Source organism: Eubalaena glacialis, chromosome 5 (assembly GCF_028564815.1).
Source record: "Eubalaena glacialis isolate mEubGla1 chromosome 5, mEubGla1.1.hap2.+ XY, whole genome shotgun sequence".
Classification (NCBI taxonomy): Eukaryota; Metazoa; Chordata; class Mammalia; order Artiodactyla; family Balaenidae; genus Eubalaena; species Eubalaena glacialis.
In genome coordinates this window covers 43,486,683-43,504,420 of record NC_083720.1, presented here as the reverse complement: position 1 = coordinate 43,504,420, position 17,738 = coordinate 43,486,683, and the positions used below count along the sequence as shown (strand labels likewise).

Genomic DNA, 17,738 nt, shown 5'->3' with positions numbered 1-17,738 from the left:
GCCCCTTCCTTAAAAAACTCTCTCTGGGCTTCACATCTCTTTCTAGCCGTTGCTCAGTTGTTCAACCCTCTAAAAGAAAAATCCTCAAACCCTCTCTTTCCAAATCAGTTTTTTGAGCCTAGCGCTCCCTGGAACTGCTCTTGCCAGCATCTCCAAGGACCCCCGCATCACCACATCTTATGATCAATCCTCAGCCCTCACCTCAATTGCCCTGTCAGAGGCGTTTAGCAATGAAAGTGACCAGTCGCTTTCTTTTTCTTGAAATATCTTCTTCACTTGGCTTCTCAGACACTCTCTCTCCTGGTTCTCCCCCTACCCACTGCTTCTCCTGCTCAGATTCCTCGGCTGGTTTCTTCTTATCTTCTGAGCACCACGTGTGACAGTGCCTGGGGCTCAGCCTTGCCTCATTCCCTTGGTGAGATTGTCCTGTCTCTTGGCTTTAAATACCGTCAATCTACTGATGCTCCCCAAATTTACACCCAGGGCCCAAACGTCTCCCCAGAACTCCAGACTCAAATATCCAAGCGCTTGATGGACACCTTCCCTTGGCTTAACATGCCCCAAACGAAGCTCCTTGTCATCACCCCTGAATCTGCTTGTCCTGCAACCTTCCTTGTTGCAATACACAGAACTCTATGTTTTTCCCAGGCCAGAAACCTGGGAGTCATTCTTGAATCCTCTCTGGCTCTCACATGACACACCACATCCAATCCATCAGAAACTCTGCCGTCTTCGCCTTCACATTACATTGACAATCCCACCACCTTTAAGCAGCTCACTGTTACCACCCTGGTCCAGTGCCGTTGTCTCTCAGGGTTTTTTGTAAGAGTCTCCTGACGTCTTTGCTTCCCACCGCACTTACCTACAATCCATTCTCTGTATTGAAGCCAGAGTGAATTGTTTAACATATAAGTGAGATCATGTCCTTCCTCCGCTCAAAATTCTCCAGTGACTTCCTTCTCTTAACAGAGTTAAATCCAAAATCCTTCAATGGCCTACAAGCCCCTCCATGATCTGCCCTTGAATCTTCTTGCCTCAGGGCCTTTGCAGTTGCTCTGCCTAGAACTCTCTTTCCCAAGACATCTACCCTGTTCTCTCTCTTTTCATTTCCTTCAGGACTGCTCAGATTTCATTTTATCAGAGAGATCTTCCCTGAACACCCACAGTACAGTGATAATCTCCCACCCTCACCCTCCTGGAGCTCCCTGACCAACTTACAGTGATCTCGTTTTCCATAGTACTTATCACCAGTTGACATACATATTTATTTGTTATTGTCTGCCCATTCTCATTAAAATATAAGCTACAAGAGGGCAGGAACATTTGCTCATTGTTTAGCCCCAGAGCCTAGGACTATGGCTCCTAGTAGGCACAATACATTTTGTTGAATGAATGACTAAATTACTCTTTATTGGCTGTGTCTTCCTTGGCCACATTCTGAAGGCCTTCAAAGCTTCATTGTCCTCCTTGGGCTGCTGTGAAGATTAAATGAGAGAACATGGGGAGCAACAGCAAGGCTGACAAATCGTAAGCCCTTGTAATAGCTATGGAACCTGAATCTTAACTGGGATTTCATCATGTAAGCAGCTCATCTGAAGCCTTCAAGGTTTCATTTACCCTAACGGAGAATTAGCACCTTAAAGGGAAATAAAGCATCTGAAATTCTATTGTCTCCAGTCCAGAACTCCTCCCAGGCTGTAAACTATGGAGGAAAAGAAATGGTGAAAGCAGCTAAGATATTAAAAGGGTGAGGAGGTAATCTAGAGAGAATCAGGGGGCAGATAATAAAAATAAAATTCTACAGGGCAAGGGAGCTCCCTGAAACAGTGATAATTATGAAGTGGAAAAAAAAGAACTGTGAAATATTTTAGTAACTAAAAAAAAAAAAAAGATTCTCAACAAGTTAAAAAATGTTACATGGAAAGAAACAGAAGCAGAAAATGAAAAATATAATGGGGTTAATTTTTTTCTCCTCATTTTTTCCTGATCATTACCTTTGAATGAGTTTCTAAGGAAATCAAATGACATCAAAATTTATCTTTTTATGAGCACTGTTGCTAAGAAAACAAATCAATACTCTGCAACTTTAATATGCAGCTTATCATCATGTACACTGAATGTTTGTTAATATATTCCTATTGGCAACATCAAAATAAGAGCCGTGATTTACTGCAGACTTATTTTTTTCTCTCTCTAGATATACGTTATCACTCGGGCTCACAAAAACATTTCCAGCTTAGTAACACGTGCCTCAATTTGCGCATGAGGAAATGGAGGTTTCCTCTGAGGTTAGCCTCTGACAGGTTCCATGCTTTGCCATTATGGTTATTAAATGTCACAATCAGAACTTGGCCCCGAGAATCTGTGATTCCAGTGTCCTCCTCCATGTCCCCCTACCTCTCTGTCTCAACGTTTATTCTGGTTTTGCAATATCAGTAACTCTTCTATGTTAGTCCACTATTCTCGAAATATTTACAATTGAAAAGCACAGAACATTGCCCCTGTGGGAGAGGGCTTTGGCTACTTTAGGTCAACGATGTATTTAGTTTAACTCAATGCAGAAAACCAAAGATATTTTTCAAGGAAAGTACTGATGCCTTCATCCAAACAAATTGACTATCTCTGAGGGTCATCAGAGGATCAGAGTCCTGTCCAGAGGGTCTTGTGGTAAATTCTAAAGAAGCAGAGAAAAAGGAATGAAGGTATATGAAAAGGGCGGCATTGTATGCAATGCATTTCAACCTTGGCTGCTTAGAAGATAATACAGTATATGCGTCCTACTCCAGAACAGTGAAGACATGGGTTTATAGAAAGAGTGAGACCTTTGTAAAAAATTATGTGAACCTGGATTCAAATTCCAGCTCTGTTTATCAGCTGTGTGATCTTGGAGCAATGCCTTCACCCCTCTGAGATACATTTCTGTACCTGTAAACTTGTGATCATAATTCCTACCTCAATGAGTGATTATTTTATCAGGGTTAAATGATAGAATATGTGTAGTAAAATGCGTAGCATGGACCAGGCTCTCAATACTGGGAAGTAAGTGTTATTATTAAGAAAAGGTGACGGTAGAGGTGGAATGTAGAAGAAAAGAATGGGGAGGGAAAAAGCAGTTAGGGGACAGGAATGAGAGTCGTAAGAAAGACCTTAGGTGACGTCAAAGTCCCCATTACCGTCTTTGGTTCTCAACTTTGAATTTGTGGCACCGATAACCAATATGCCCTCTCTCCCATGCCCCAGCTGCGCCCAGGGCAGTTTTTTTTCTGTTTCCTTTTATGGTGTTTCTGAAACCATCCCCTGTCCTCACTCCTATGAGCATTTTCTCCCTGTGCACAGCATTTAGCCTTTTCTGTCTGATCCTGTTAGATCCTGGAACACTGGGCAGGTGCCATGCACACCCTGTTTGATTTCATTTCCTAATTCTCCAAGTTATTCCAGCCACAGCTTCCTGTAGTAAAAGGTGAGTGACAAATAGCTTTAGAGAATCATTTCATCAACTCCATATAATGTATATTGTCTTCAAAGAGTATGAATACCACATTTGAGCTGTGTGATGTGACATATACCCAGTGCATTTATCTGATGAACTGAGTGCTCCCAGACCCTCCCTGGGAGTCATCCTGCTGTGCTTTAAGCACTCAAACCCTTTCATAAATCTCTTATGGCGCTTAGCTCATTGTACTGTTATTATCTGTTTATAGGTCTGTCTTCCCAGTAAACTCTGAGCTTCCGACCTGCTCTAGTTCATTTTTGCACACTCGAAACTTCAGCACCTTACTGAAGCCTGGTGCATTGTTGATGATCAATACATGTTTGAATGCATGACTCCTTAAAAGAGCTCTAGGAGATCCATTTGAAAGAGATTTCATTCTGGTCCTGAATTTACTTGCAGGAAAGCTTATATGAAAATCCAATAACGTACATGTATTTCCCATTAGACTTTATCAGCCTTTCAGAGCCCCTCTTTGCAACAAAGGGAAACAATCAGTTTAAACACAGCCGGTAGATTTCCGGGGTCTTCGGGGAGAGCAGCCAGCCTTTGTCTGTAACGGATCTTCCTCTGTCTAATGCCAAGGAAAGTGAAGCTTGCAATAACTAGTATTTCGCCCCTCGAACCAATTTGAACTAAAAGGCCCAGAAATGCAACCGGCAGCCAGTGTTTCCGGGAGACCAGAATGCAACAGGATGGCGTGGACATCCTAGGAAGGAAGCAGAGACAGCTTCGGGAGAAATTCCACCCAGGGGCTGTCATGAGCCGGACTTAATTTCCTGCAAACCAGACACCAGGCAGTGGCTCAAATCAAAGCAGCCCAAGTCATACTGTACGTTTCCTTTCCAGAAAGTAAAACGTAAATAATAATGATGAGGACCCCTACTTTACAATTCATTAGGCTCAGGATATCCAGGGGAGAGGCTGAACTCCAAGCCTGGCAGCTGAAAGCAGGACTGCACTGCTGCAGCCCAGTTCCCGGGAAGAAGTGATTTACCTTAAGGAACTTTACAAGGCACTTTGCAGATTCTCCTTCCTGGGATGAAGGGAAAGTGGAATGCGTCTCACTGTTGAATCTTCTAAAAAATCCAGAGGGAAAGGCTGAACGTTGGGGCGGCCCCTGGGCTGCTCCCTGGGAAGCTGCAGCCACGTCTCAGCAAAAACACCCGCTTAGCAACCCGTTCCTAAGGAAGGTCACTAGGTGGCTTTTTTTTTTTTTTAAAGTGACAGGTTACTCTACAGAGGAACACACACGCACGGGGTGAGCAGAGGTGCACAGCTTACAGGAGAAGCACAAAGGGAATCAGCATGGGGGAGCTGGGCAGAAATGAGGTCAAGCTTTCGGAGCTGTCCCTTCCCTCACAGCATCTGGTTGCTGGGCATTTCTGGTCAACGACAGGCAACGCTCAGAGGTGGGTGGCTTAGAGTCAGCGAAGGTCGTCATTACAGGGCAAGGATGTCTAACTCATCTGCTGCACAGGCTCCCTGGAGGTTGCTCTGGAGCGTTTTCTGGTTAAACGTGGAAAATTGAATGTACAAGAGGAATCTCTGCTTATTCTCTGAATCCCACTGAACTTACTGAACGAGGATATCACTGTTATGGCCCAAAAAGCAAAGGAAATGGGAAAAGAGGCAAAGCAGATGGCAGAGTAACGGAATGAACAGACCAAAAAAGCCACCCTCCAAGTATACTAGCATGTGTGCGTGTGTGTGTGCATCTGTGTGGATCTGTGTGTGCCTGTGTGTGTGTGTTTGTGTCTGTGTATCTGTATATCTGTGTGTCTGTATATCTGTTTGTGTGTCTGTCTGTGTGTCTGTCTATGTGTGTGGGTGTCTCGTGTGTGTGTGTCTGTATATGTGTATGTGAATCTGTGTCTGTGTGTGTATCTAAGTTGGTGTATGTATGTGTCTCTGTATCTGTGTGTGTCTTTGTGTGTATGTCTGTGTGTGTGTCTTTGCATTTCTGTCCGTATGTGTATGTGTGTGTGTGTCTTTGCATTTCTGTCTGTATGTGTATGTGTATGTGTGTGTGTGTCTGTGTGTGTGTGTGTGTCTTTGCATTTCTCTCTGTATGTGTACGTGTGTGTGTGCCTCTGTGTGTACCTGTGTGTGTGTGGGGTGAGGTGGGGTGGCCAGGTAGGCATGAAAACGAGGAAATGAGCTGATCCGCTCTGCAGAACGTCAGAGAGGGCTCCGGATTTGGCTCAGCAGTGTGATGGGCTGAACTGTGTCTCCTAGAAAGATATGTTCAAGTCCTAACCCCTAGTACTTCAGAATGTGACCTTATTTGGAGATAAGGTCTTTAAAGAGGTAGTCAGTTTAAGGTGAGGTCATTAGGGTGGGCCCTGAGCCAATAGGACCGTGTGCTTTTAAAAAGGGGGGATTTGGGCACAGACAGCCACGCACAGAGGGAAGACCTGTGAAGGCACAGGGAGAACATCGTCTATAAGCCGAGGAATGTGAGGCCACCAGAAGCTGGGAGTGAGGCCTGGAACTGACTATCCCTCACAGCCCTCAGAGGAAACCAACCCTCCAAAGCCTTGATTTCTTATCCTAGTCTCCTCAATGGCAAGACAATAAAGTTCTGTTGTTTTGAGCCACCCAGCCTGTGGTACTTTGTATGACAGCCCCAGGAAATGAATACAGTCAGGTACCAAGGAAAGTGGGGAGGCTCTGGGGCTAAGAATGCAAGAAAATGTGAAAATCTATATATAGAGGGGCTAGGTCCTCAGGACCCTCCCCGACCCCTGGAAGCCTGAAGAATAATACCCTTCTTTCCCAACCCCCTCTTCTGCTGCCACCTTGAGAAAACTGGGGGTTTCTTCTCCAGGGAAGTTGTACCAGAGACACTGGTCTCAAGTTCAGGTACAGCAGAAGGTGTGTGTGTCTCAGGGCTGAAAACTGGGTCTGATATGGAGAGGTGGGAGGACGCACCTTTCTCACAGAGCTGAGACACCCTCACATATACCTGGATCCTCTGTCCCACCTTCACTGGAACCAAATTGGAAAACGTGGAATATTGTTTTCTGGAAAAACTGAGTGGTCACAAAGAACAGGTCCCAGATATGGGTATTTCTGGCTCTTCCAATGAAAGAAGTAGCATATCGCCTTTACAGAAAGGCAATACAGAGAAAATGAGAGGATCACAGAAATTCAACACTTGTAGTTATATGGAAAGAGAGAATCAAGAAAATGAAAAGGTAGAATGTATCAAAGAAGTAATACAAAGAAGACTTTCAGAATTGAAAGAAGTCTTTTGATTGAAAGGGGCTATTACCTAGTGCTGGTGCAGGGAGACCATGAGAAAACTTGTCTGTCTCTGTTCACCAACTCTGCATGTGGCAGGAAGAATATCTCCTGAGAATTCATAACCATTGGCTTGCACCATGCTGCTGAATTCCCTTATTCTTGCTACCTACATCATTTAGGAACTCCCTAAGTGACACATTTTAATTAGTAGTCTCAGGCTACTGTATCCCTGTGGGGTGCTGGGCAAGAGCAGATACAAAACTTTTCTGGAGGGACACACCTTCTAGTAGTCCATTCAGAATTGCTACAGATAAATGTTGCTGAAGATGAATTCACAATACAAAATTAGACACACAGGAGGAAATAGTCAAGAGTCTGCAATTAGAGGGTGTAGTTAGATACCCAAGAACTTCTGTTAATGCAGTGATCATATGGAGAATCAGAAAAAACAATGACTGTAAAAGAACTTAAAAAGAGGCTTTGAAAATATGGAAAAAGAGTGAGATACTGTCAAAAAGGTCAGGCAAATGTTAAAAAGAATCAGCTAGAGCTTTTAGAAATGAATAATAAAGTCATGAATTCTTAAAAAAAATTTTATTGGAGTATAGTTGATTTACAATGTTGTGTTAGTTTCAGGTGTACAGCAAAGTGAATCAGATATATGTGTGTGTGTGTGTATATATATATATATATATATCCATGATTTTTTAAATTTTAAAGCAAAGGGTGGATGAGAGAGCTGGAAAGAGAATGAGTGATGTAAAAGATAGATTTAAAAAATTCAAATGTGGCACAGAGAGATGGAAAATAGGAAAGTGTGGATGAAAGACATGGAACAGAAATTGACAAGGTCCACCATGTCCAGTGGAGTCCAGGAGCAGAGAAGAGAGAGACATTGGATGCTGGATCTTAGAGTTGAGGGATCTTAGTCAACTTCCTTAACTTCTCAAGGTTTCAGTGTCCTCATTTGTAAAATGAGTTCATAATAGTACTTACTCCAGAGGGTCATGACGAGGCTTATTAAGTTAATATTTGTCAAGTCCTGGCACTCAGTAAATGCTGTAAAGTTTAATGGAAAAAAAATGTGGATGTTGTCTTAGCTCTGGCTGCTTTAACAAAATACCATAGACTGGGTGGCTTAAACCATAGAGATTTATTTTCTCACAGGTCTGGAGGATGGAAGTCCAAGATCAAGTTGCCAGTTGATTCAGTTTTTGGTAAGGGCTCTCTTCCTGACTTGTAGATGGCTGCCTTCTTGCTGTGTCCTCACATGGCCTTTTCTTGGTGTCTGCGGATTAGAGAGAGAGAACTCCCTCTTCTTTTTCATATAAAGCCACCAATCCTATCAAATTAGGGCCCCACCCTTAAGACCTCATTTAGCCTTAATTACCTCCTAAAATCCCTATCTCCAAACACAATCACATTGAGAGTTAGCTGTCAACATATGAGTTTTGGGGGAACGTAGTAGATGTTTATTGTGAGAGATCATCTACTTCAAGTGGTCAACTCTTATAAGAGGTAGGATTTGTTTGCTATGCTTGTGCTAACTAACCTTCTGATTATGACCTCCCTTATCTTTTTTTTTTTTTTTGAGGGCACTTGTTAAATTCTTTTATTAAGTAGACCCAAATGTGACTAAACAAAATAGTTAGGATCAGAGTTGGGGTGAAGTTAAATGGATTCTGTGGCAATTTTCTCCCCTGTCTTGAGATTTCTTTTTTTTAATTTAATTTTTTTATTTTTTATTTTTAACATCTTTATTGGAGTATAATTGCTTTTCAATGGTGTGTTAGTTTCTGCTGTATAACAAAGTGAATCAGCTATACATATACATATATCCCCATATCTCCTCCCTCTTGCTTCTCCCTCCCACCCTCCCTTTCCCACCCATATAGGTGGACACAAAGCACTGAGCTGATCTCCCTGTGCTATGCAGCTGCTTCCCACTAGCTATCTATTTTACATTGGGTAGTGTATATATGTCCATACCACTCTTTCACTTCATCCCAGCTTACACTTCCCCTTCGCTGTGTCCTCAAGTCCATTCTCTATGTCTGCGTCTTTATTACTGTCCTGCCCATAGGTTCTTCAGAACCATATTTTTCCCCTTAGATTCCATATATATGTGTTAGCATATGGTATTCGTTTTTCTCTTTCTTACTTACTTCACTCTGTATGACAGTCTCTAGGTCCATCCACCTCATTACAAATAACTCAATTTCGTTTCTTTTTATGGCTGAGTATATATGTGCCACATCTTCTTTATCCATTCATCTGTCAATGGACATTTAGGTTGATTCCATGTCCTGGCTATTGTAAACAAAGCTGTAATGAACGCTGTGGTACATGACTCTTTGTTTTTTGAAGTTTTGATTTTTTTAAATTTACTTTTTTTTACAGCAGGTTCTAATTAGTTATCCATTTTATACATATTAGTGTATATATGTCAATCCCAATCTCCCAATTCATCACACCAACAACACCCCCCGCCACTTTTCCCCCTTGGTGTCCATAAGTTTGTTCTCTACATCTGTGTCTCAATTTCTGCACTGCAAACAGGTTCATCTGTACCATTTTTCTAGGTTCCACATATATGCATTAATATATGATATTTGTTTTTCTCTTTCTGACTTACTTCACTGTATGACAGTCTCTAGGTCCATCCACCTCACTACAAATAACTCAATTTCGTTTCTTTTTATGGCTGAGTGATATTCCATTATATATATGTGCCACATCTTTATCCATTCATCTGTCAATGGACATTTAGGTTGATTCCATGACCTGGCTATTGTAAATAGTGCTTCAATGAACACTGGGGTGCATGTGTCTTTTTGAATTATGGTTTTCTCTGGGGGTATATGCCCAGTAGTGGGGTTGCTGGGTTGTATGGTAATTCTATTTTTAGTTTTTTAAGGAACCTCCATACTGTTCTTCATAGTGGCTGTATCAATTTATATTCCCAACAACAGTGCAAGAGGGTTCCCTTTTCTCCATGAAGAATCCTTGCATTCCTGGGATAAACCTCACTTGATCATGTTGTATGATCCTCTTAATGTGCTGTTGGATTCTGTTTGCTAGTATTTTGTTGAGGATTTTTGCATCTATGTGCATCAGTGATATGGGCCTGTAGTTTTTTTCTTTGTGACACCTTTGTCTGGTTTTGGTATCAGGGTGATGGTGGCCTCATAGAATGAGTTTGGGAGTGTTCCTCCCTCTGCTATACTTTGGAAGAGTTTGAGAAGGATAGGTGTTAGCTCTTCTCTAAATGTTTGATAGAAATCACCTGTGAAGTCATCTGGTCCTCGGCTTTTGTTTGTTGGAAGATTTTAAATCACAGTTTCAATTTCAGTGCTTGTGATTGATCTGTTTATATTTTCTACTTCTTGCTGGTTCAGTCTTGGAAGTTTGTGCTATTCTAAAAATTTGTCCATTTCTTCCAGGTTGTCCATTTTATTGGCATATAGTTGCTTGTAGTAATCTCTCATGATCCTTTGTATTTCTGCAGTGTCAATTGCTATTTCTCCTTTTTCATTTCTAATTCTATTGATTTGAGTCTTCTCCCTTTTTTTCTTGATGAGTCTGGCTAATGGTTTATCAATTTTGTTTATCTTCTCAAAGATCCAGCTTTTAGTTTTATTGATCTTTGCTATCTTTTCCTTGATTTCTTTTTCATTTACTTCTGATCTGATCTTTATGATTTCTTTCCTTCTGCTAAATTTGGGTTTTTTTGTTTTTCTTTTTGTAATTGCTTTAATGCAAGGTTAGGTTGTTTATTAGAGATGTTTCTTGTTTCTTGAGGTAGGATTGTATTGCTATAAACTTCCCTCTTAAAACCACTTTTGCTGCATCCCATAGGTTTTGGGTCATCGTGTTTTCATTGTCATTTGTTTCTAGGTATTTTTTGATTTCTTCTTTGATTTCTTCAGTGACATCTTGGTTATTTCATAGTGTATTGTTTAGCCTCATGTGTTTGTATTTTTTACAGATTTTTTTCCTGTAATTGATAGCTAGTCTCATAGTGTTGTGGTCAGAAAAGATACTTGATATGATTTCAATTTTCTTAAATTTACCAAGGCTTGATTTGTGACCCAAGGTATGATCTATCCTGGAGAATTTTCCATGAGCACTTGATAAGAAAGTGTAATCTGCTGATTTTGGATGGAATGTCCTATAAATATCAATTAAGTCCACCTTGTTTAATGTATCATTTAAAGCTTGTGTTTCCTTATTTATTTTCATTTTGGATGATCTGTCCATTGGTGAAAGTGGGGTGTTAAAGTCCCCTACTATGATTGTGTTACTGTCGATTTCCCCTTTTATGGCTGTTAGCATTTTCCTTATGTATTGAGGTGCTCCTATGTTGGGTGCATAAATATTTACAATTGTTATACCTTCTTCTTGGATTGATCCCTTGATCATTATGTAGTGTCCTTCCTTGTCTCTTGTAACATTCTTTATTTTAAAGTTTATTTTATCTGACATGAGTATTGCTACTCCAGCTTTCTTTTGATTTCCATTTGCATGGAATATCTTTTTCCCTCCCCTCATTTTCAGTCTGTATGTGTCCCTAGGTCTGAAGTTGGTCTCTTGTAGACAGCATATGTACGGGTCTTGTTTTTGTAGCCATTCAGCCAGTCTATGTCTTTTGGTTGGAGCATTTAATCCATTTACATTTAAGATAGTTATTGATATGTATGTTCCTGTTACCATTTTCTTAATTGGTTCTTAATTGTTCACTGTAGGTCTTTTCCTTCTCTTGTGTTTCCTGCCTAGAGAAGTTCCTTTAGCATTTGTTGTAAAGCTGGTTTGGTGGTGCTGAATTCTCTTAGCTTTTGTTTGTCTTTAAAGTTTCTAATTTCTCTGCCAAATCCGAATGAGATCCTTGCTGGGTAGAGTAATCTTGGTTGTAGATTTTTCCCTTTTGTCACTTTAAATATGTTCTGCCACTCCCTTCTGGCTTGTAGAGTTTCTGCTGAAAGATCAGCTGTTAACCTTATGGGGATTCTCTTGTATATTATTTATTGTTTTTCCCTTGCTGCTTTTAATATTTTTTCTTTGTATTTAATTTTTGATAGTTTGATTAATATGTGTCTTGGCGTGTTTCACCTTGGATTTATCCTGTATGGGACTCTCTGCACTTCCTGGACTTGACTGACTCTTTCCTTACCCATATTAGGGAAGTTTTCAACTATAATCTCTTCAAAAATTTTCTCACTTCCTTTCTTTTTATCTTCTTCTTCTGGGACCCCTATTATTCGAATGTTGGTTTGTTTAAAGTTGTCCCAGTGGTGTCTGAGACTGTTCTCAATTCTTTTCATTCTTTTCTCTTTAGTCTGCTGTGCAGTAGTTATTTCCACTATTTTATCTTCCAGGTCACTTATCCGTTCTTCTGCTTCAATTATTCTGCTATTGATTCCTTCTAGAGAATTTTTAATTTCATTTATTGTGTTGTTCATCGTTGTTTGTTTGCTCCTTAGTTCTTCTAGGTCCTTGTTAAACATTTCTTGTATTTTCTCCATTCTATTTCCAAGATTTTGGATCATCTTTACTATCATTACTCTGAATTCTTTTTCAGGTAGACTGCTATTTTCTCTTCATTGGTTTGGGCTGGTGGGTTTTTACCTTGCTCCTTCCTCTGCTATGTATTTCTCTGTCTTCTCATTTTGCTTAACTTACTGTGTTTAGGGTCTGCCTTTCGCAAGTCACAGGTTCGTAGTTCCCATTGTTTTTGGTGTGTGCTCCCAGTGGGTAAGGTTGGTTCAGTGGGTTGTGTAGGCTTCCTGTTGGAGGGGACTGGTGCCTGTGTTCTGGTGGATGAGGCTGGATCTTGTCTTTCTGGTGGGCAGGAACGCTTCTGGTGGTGCGTTTTGGGGTGTCTGTAACCTTGTTATGATTTTAGGCAGCCTCTCTTTTAATGGGTGGGGTTGTGTTCCTGTCTTCCTTGTTTTTTGGCATAGGGTGTCCAGCACTGTAGCTTGCTGGTTGTTGAGTGAAGCTGGGTCTTAGCATTGAGATGGAGATCACTGTGAGATCTTTCGCCATTTGATATTACATTGGGCTGGGAGGTCTCTGGTGGACCAATGTCCTGATCTTGGCTCTCCCCCCTCAGAGGCTCAGGGCTGACACCCGGCCACAGCACCAAGACACTGTCCACCACTTGGCTCAGAAGAAAAGGGAGAAAAAAAAAGAAGGAAAGAAAAAAATAAAATAAAGTCCTTAAAATAAAAATTGAAAAATATTATTAAAAATAAAAAAATTAAAAATGTAATAAAAAAAGGAAAGAAAGAAGAGAACAACCAAACCAAAAAACAAATCCACCAATGTAACAAGCGCTAAAAACTATACAAGAAAACAGAAAAACAGACAGACAGACCCCTAGGACAAATGGTAAAAACAAACCTGTACAGACAATATCACACAAAGAAACATACACATGCACACTCACAAAAAGAGAAAAAGGAAAAAATATATATTAAGAAAAAAGGAAGAGAGCAACGAAATCAGTAAACAAATCTACCAAATATAATAGGCTCTAAATAGTAAACTAAAATAAACATAAAGCCAAAAACAATTTAGATGCAGAAAGCAAACCCCAAGTGTACAGTAGCTCCCAAAATCCCCTGCCTAAATTTTTTGATGATTTGTTATATATTCAGGTATTCCAGAGATGCAGGGTACGTCAAGTTGACTGTGGAGATTTAATCCACTGCTTCTGAGGCTGTTGGGAGAAATTTCCCTTTCTCTTCTTTGTTCGCACAGCTTCTGGGGTTCAGCTTTGCATTTGGCCCCAAATTTAAATTTTGGCCTCTGCTTGTAGGTTGCCTGAGGGCTTCTGTTCCCTGCCCAGACAGAAAGGGGTTAAAGGAGTGGCTGATTTGGAAGGTCTGTGTCACTCAGTCTGGTGGGAGGGAGGAGTATGGAATGCAGGGTGAGCCTACTGCGGCAGACTCTGTTATGACATTGCAACAGCCTGTGGTGTGCCATGTGTTCTCCTGGGGAAGTTGTCCCTGGATCACATGACCCTGGCTGTGGCAGGCTACACAGGCTCCCAGGAGGGGAGGTGTGGATAGTGACCTGTGCTTGCACACAGGCTTCTTGGTGGCTGCAGGAGCAGCCTTAGCATCTCATGCAGGTCTCTGATGTCCTTGCTGATAGCCGAGGCTCGTGCCTGTCTCTGGAGCTCGTTTAGGCAGTGCTCTGAATCCCCTCTCCTGCACACCCCAAAAGAATGGTCTCTTGCCTCTTAGGCAGTTCCAGACATTTTCCTGGCTCCCTCCCGGCTAGCTGTGGTACACTAGCCCGCTTCAGGCTGTGTTCACGCAGCCAACCCCAGTCCTCTCCCTGGGATCTGACCTCTGAGGCCCGAACCTCAGCTCCCAGCCCCCACCCAACCCAGTGGGTGAGCAGACAAGCCTCTCAGGCTGGTGAGTGCTGGTCGGCACCGATCCTCTGTGCGGGAATCTCTCCACTCTGCCCTCTGCACCTCTGTTGCTGTGCTCTTCTCCGTGGCTCCGAAGCTTCCCCCCCATCGCCCCCCCGTCTCTACCAGTGAAGGGGCTTCCTAGTTCGTGGAAACTTTTCCTCCTTCACAGCTCCCTCCCCGAGGTGCAGGTCCCTATTCTTTTGTCTCTGTTTTTTCTTTTTTCTTTTGCCCTACCCAGGTACGTGGGGAGTTTCTTGCCTTTTGGGAAGTCTGAGGTCTTGTGCCAGCGTTTAGCAGGTGTTCTGTAGGAGTTGTTCCACATGTAGATGTATTTTTGATGTATTTGTGGGGAGGAAGGTGATCTCCACGTTTTACTCCTTGCCATCTTGAAGGTCCCCTCTCCCTTATCTTTTAATATTTAACTAAACTAAAGCAGTTCATAAGAATTATACATCTCCTCATTATGTTCTAAAATTATTGAAAGGCCTCATTCAAATATGGCATTTCTTGCAAAAATTCTTATGCAAGCAAAATAAATGAATCTAGCAGACTTGTTTTAAATCAAAATGCAAAAATCTCATTCTTTTAGGTTAAGTGTTCCTATGTGGCTGAGGAGTTTTTAATCATGAATGAGTGTTGTATCACAGCTTTGTTTTTTTTCCTGCATCTTTTGAGGTAATCAAATATGACTTTTCTTTTTTCATCTCTTAATGTTGTGGATCACAGTGACAATGTCAAACTTTTCTTGCATTCCTGGGGTACACTAAACTTGGTAAAGATGTTTTAGAAATTAATTGTTGGATTTAGTTACTAATGTTTAGATTATTTTTGCCTTAATGTTCATTACTGAGTTTGGCTTATTGTTTTTCCTTTCCTGTATTGTTCTTGAGAATAAAGGATATTCTAATATCTAAAAAGAAGACTAATCTTTTTCTTTCTCTCTCTCCCTGTCATCCTCTGTCTCTCTGTTTCTGTTTCTCTCTCTCTCCCTCTTTAACAAACACACACACACACACACAGACACACACTATCTGTTTTATGAACTTGTCCATAAAACTTTGGGTCTGGTGAGATGTTTTTATTATACACACACACACGCACACACACACACACACACACACACACATATAAATGACATTAAGTTTTCCATTTTAACCACTTTTAAGTGTACAATACAGTGACATCAGTTACATTCACAGTGTTGTGCAACTATCATCACTATCTATTTCAAAAACTTCTTCATTACCCCAAATAGAAACTCTTTGCTCTTTAAACAGTAAATCTCCATTTCTCCCTTCCCCTAGCCCCTGGTAGCCTCTAATCTATTTTCTGTCTCTATGCATTTGCCTATTCTAAATATTTCATCTAAGTGGAATCATATAATACTTGTCCTTTTGTGTTTGGCTGTTCATTTAGCATAACATTTTCATGGTTCATCTGTGTTGTAGCATGTATCAGTACATCATTCCTTTTAAAGGATGAATAATAATCCATTGTATGCATATACTACATTTTTCTTATCCATTCATCTGCAGACGGACACTTGGTTGTTTCCACCTTTTGGCTGGTATGAATAATGTTGCAATGAAAGTCACAAACAAGTTTCTGTTTGAGTCTCCATTTTCAATTCTTTTGGGCATGTCTATCTATCTATCTATCTATCTATCTATCTATCTATCTATCTATCTATCTACACACCTAGGAGTGGATTGTTGGGTCACATAGTAATCCTATGTTTAACTTTTTGAGGAGATGCCAAACTGTTTTCCAAAGAAGCTGAACCATTTTACATTACCATTAGTCATGGACAAGGGTTCTAATTTTTGGATATCCTCACCACCACTTGTTATTTTCCATTTTTTGATGATAGCCATCTTAGCAGGTATAAAGTGGTATCTAAATGTGGTTTTACAGTAAGTCTCGTATATACCAACAATTTCCCTTCTGAGAGTACGTTCGTAAGTCCAATTTGTTCCTAAGTCCAACAAAGTTAGCCTAGGTACCCAACTAACACAGTCGGCTGTATAGTACTGTACTGTAATAAGTTTATAATAGTTTTCACACAAAGAATACATAAAAAACAAACACAAAAAATAAAGAAAGCATTTTTAATCTTACAGTACAGTACCTTGAAAAGTACAGTAGTACAGTCCAACAGCTGGCATACAGGAGCTGGCACTGAGTGAACAGGCAAGAGGAGTTACTGACTGGAGGAGGGAGAGGAGGTGGGAGATGGTAGAGCTGAAGGATCGTCAGCAATAGGAGACAGAGGGCAAGCTGCAATTTCACTCATGCCTGACATTGATGACACAGGTTCTGGTTCCTTGCTGGAACCAGATGCACGTTCACATCTTTGAAATTTCGCAGCTTGAAGGTTTGTACGTAGGGGACTTAGTGTAATTGGTATTTCCCTATGAGTAGTGATGCTGAGTACCGTAATTCATTGTATTTATTGGCCATTTGTACATCTTCTTTGAAGAATGGTGGGCGTGTGTATTGGTGGGGGGATGGTTGTAATTAGATTTTTGACCACTGATTTAATTTTGTAATGCTTATAATCCTGTTCAAGTTCTACATTTCTTCTTGTCTTAGTATATTATGTATTTTATGAACTTGTCCTTGTTCTTTGTTTTTAAATTAATTGGCATAAGGTTTCAAAATATTCCTTATTAATTTTAAACTCTAATATACAAGTAGTTATATTCCTTTTATTATTCCTAAAAATAAACATCCTGTGACCTATCATGATATGCCCTGTGGTGGTTTTAAAATGAAACCTCCAAATTCATTGATATTCCTTCCATCAAGAAGTGGTGTCTATTTTCCTTCCCCTTACAACTGCGTGGACCAGTAGAATATGGTGGAAGTGCTGCTGGCTTGCTGGCTGACTTCTGAGGCTGAGTCATAAAAGATGATATGGTTTCTATGTTGTTTGCTAGAACTTTTGTGCTTAGAATCTTGAAGAAGTTTGACTACTCTGAGACTACCATGCTGTGAGGGACCCAGGCCATCTGTAAAGGTCATGTGTACACACTCTGTTTGGCAGGCTTAGACTGAGTTATCCTAACCAAAGTTCCAGATGTGCACCTGAACAAGGCTTTGGATGTTCCCAGCCCCTAAACACTGAGTCACTTCCCAGAGTTCAAGTTTGCTTAGCTGAGACCCCAGACTTTATGGAGTAGAGATTAGTTGACCAGCTCTGCTCTGTTCAAATTCCTGACTCACAGAATCCATGCACATAATAAAATTATTCTCTTAAGTCACTGTGTTTTTGGGGTCATTTGTTACACAGCAATAATAACTGTAGCAGTCACATCTTTAAGTAAGTAAATAAATAGATGAAGGAATGAATGAATTGATAAATAAAATAAAGTCATTATTTTTTTATGTGGGACTCCAAGGTGCATAATTTTTACAATGTATTCCTAAAAAAATAGACAAGTGCATTCAATGCCTTCAAGTGTAATGTCACTAAAACTAGATGCATTTGAAGCCTCTTTGGGAGGTTAGAACACTAGAATAAACATGGAAAAATTAAAGCACCTGAGATGAAAGTATTATGCTGTATAAGAA

The 17,738-nt window shown here is 40.6% G+C and overlaps 1 protein-coding gene across 2 annotated transcripts in view; it reads right to left on the bottom strand.

Moving 5' to 3' along the window:
- The window catches only part of CC2D2A (coiled-coil and C2 domain containing 2A), a 137,033-nt gene extending 132,397 nt beyond the window's left edge, over window positions 1–4,636 (bottom strand). For both annotated transcript variants that reach the window (XM_061192103.1, XM_061192104.1), the window contains exon 1: window positions 4,488–4,636. The gene's annotated coding sequence lies outside the window, so the exon portion shown is untranslated. The remainder of the gene's footprint in view (window positions 1–4,487) is intronic.
- Between the last annotated feature and the right edge of the window lie 13,102 nt (window positions 4,637–17,738).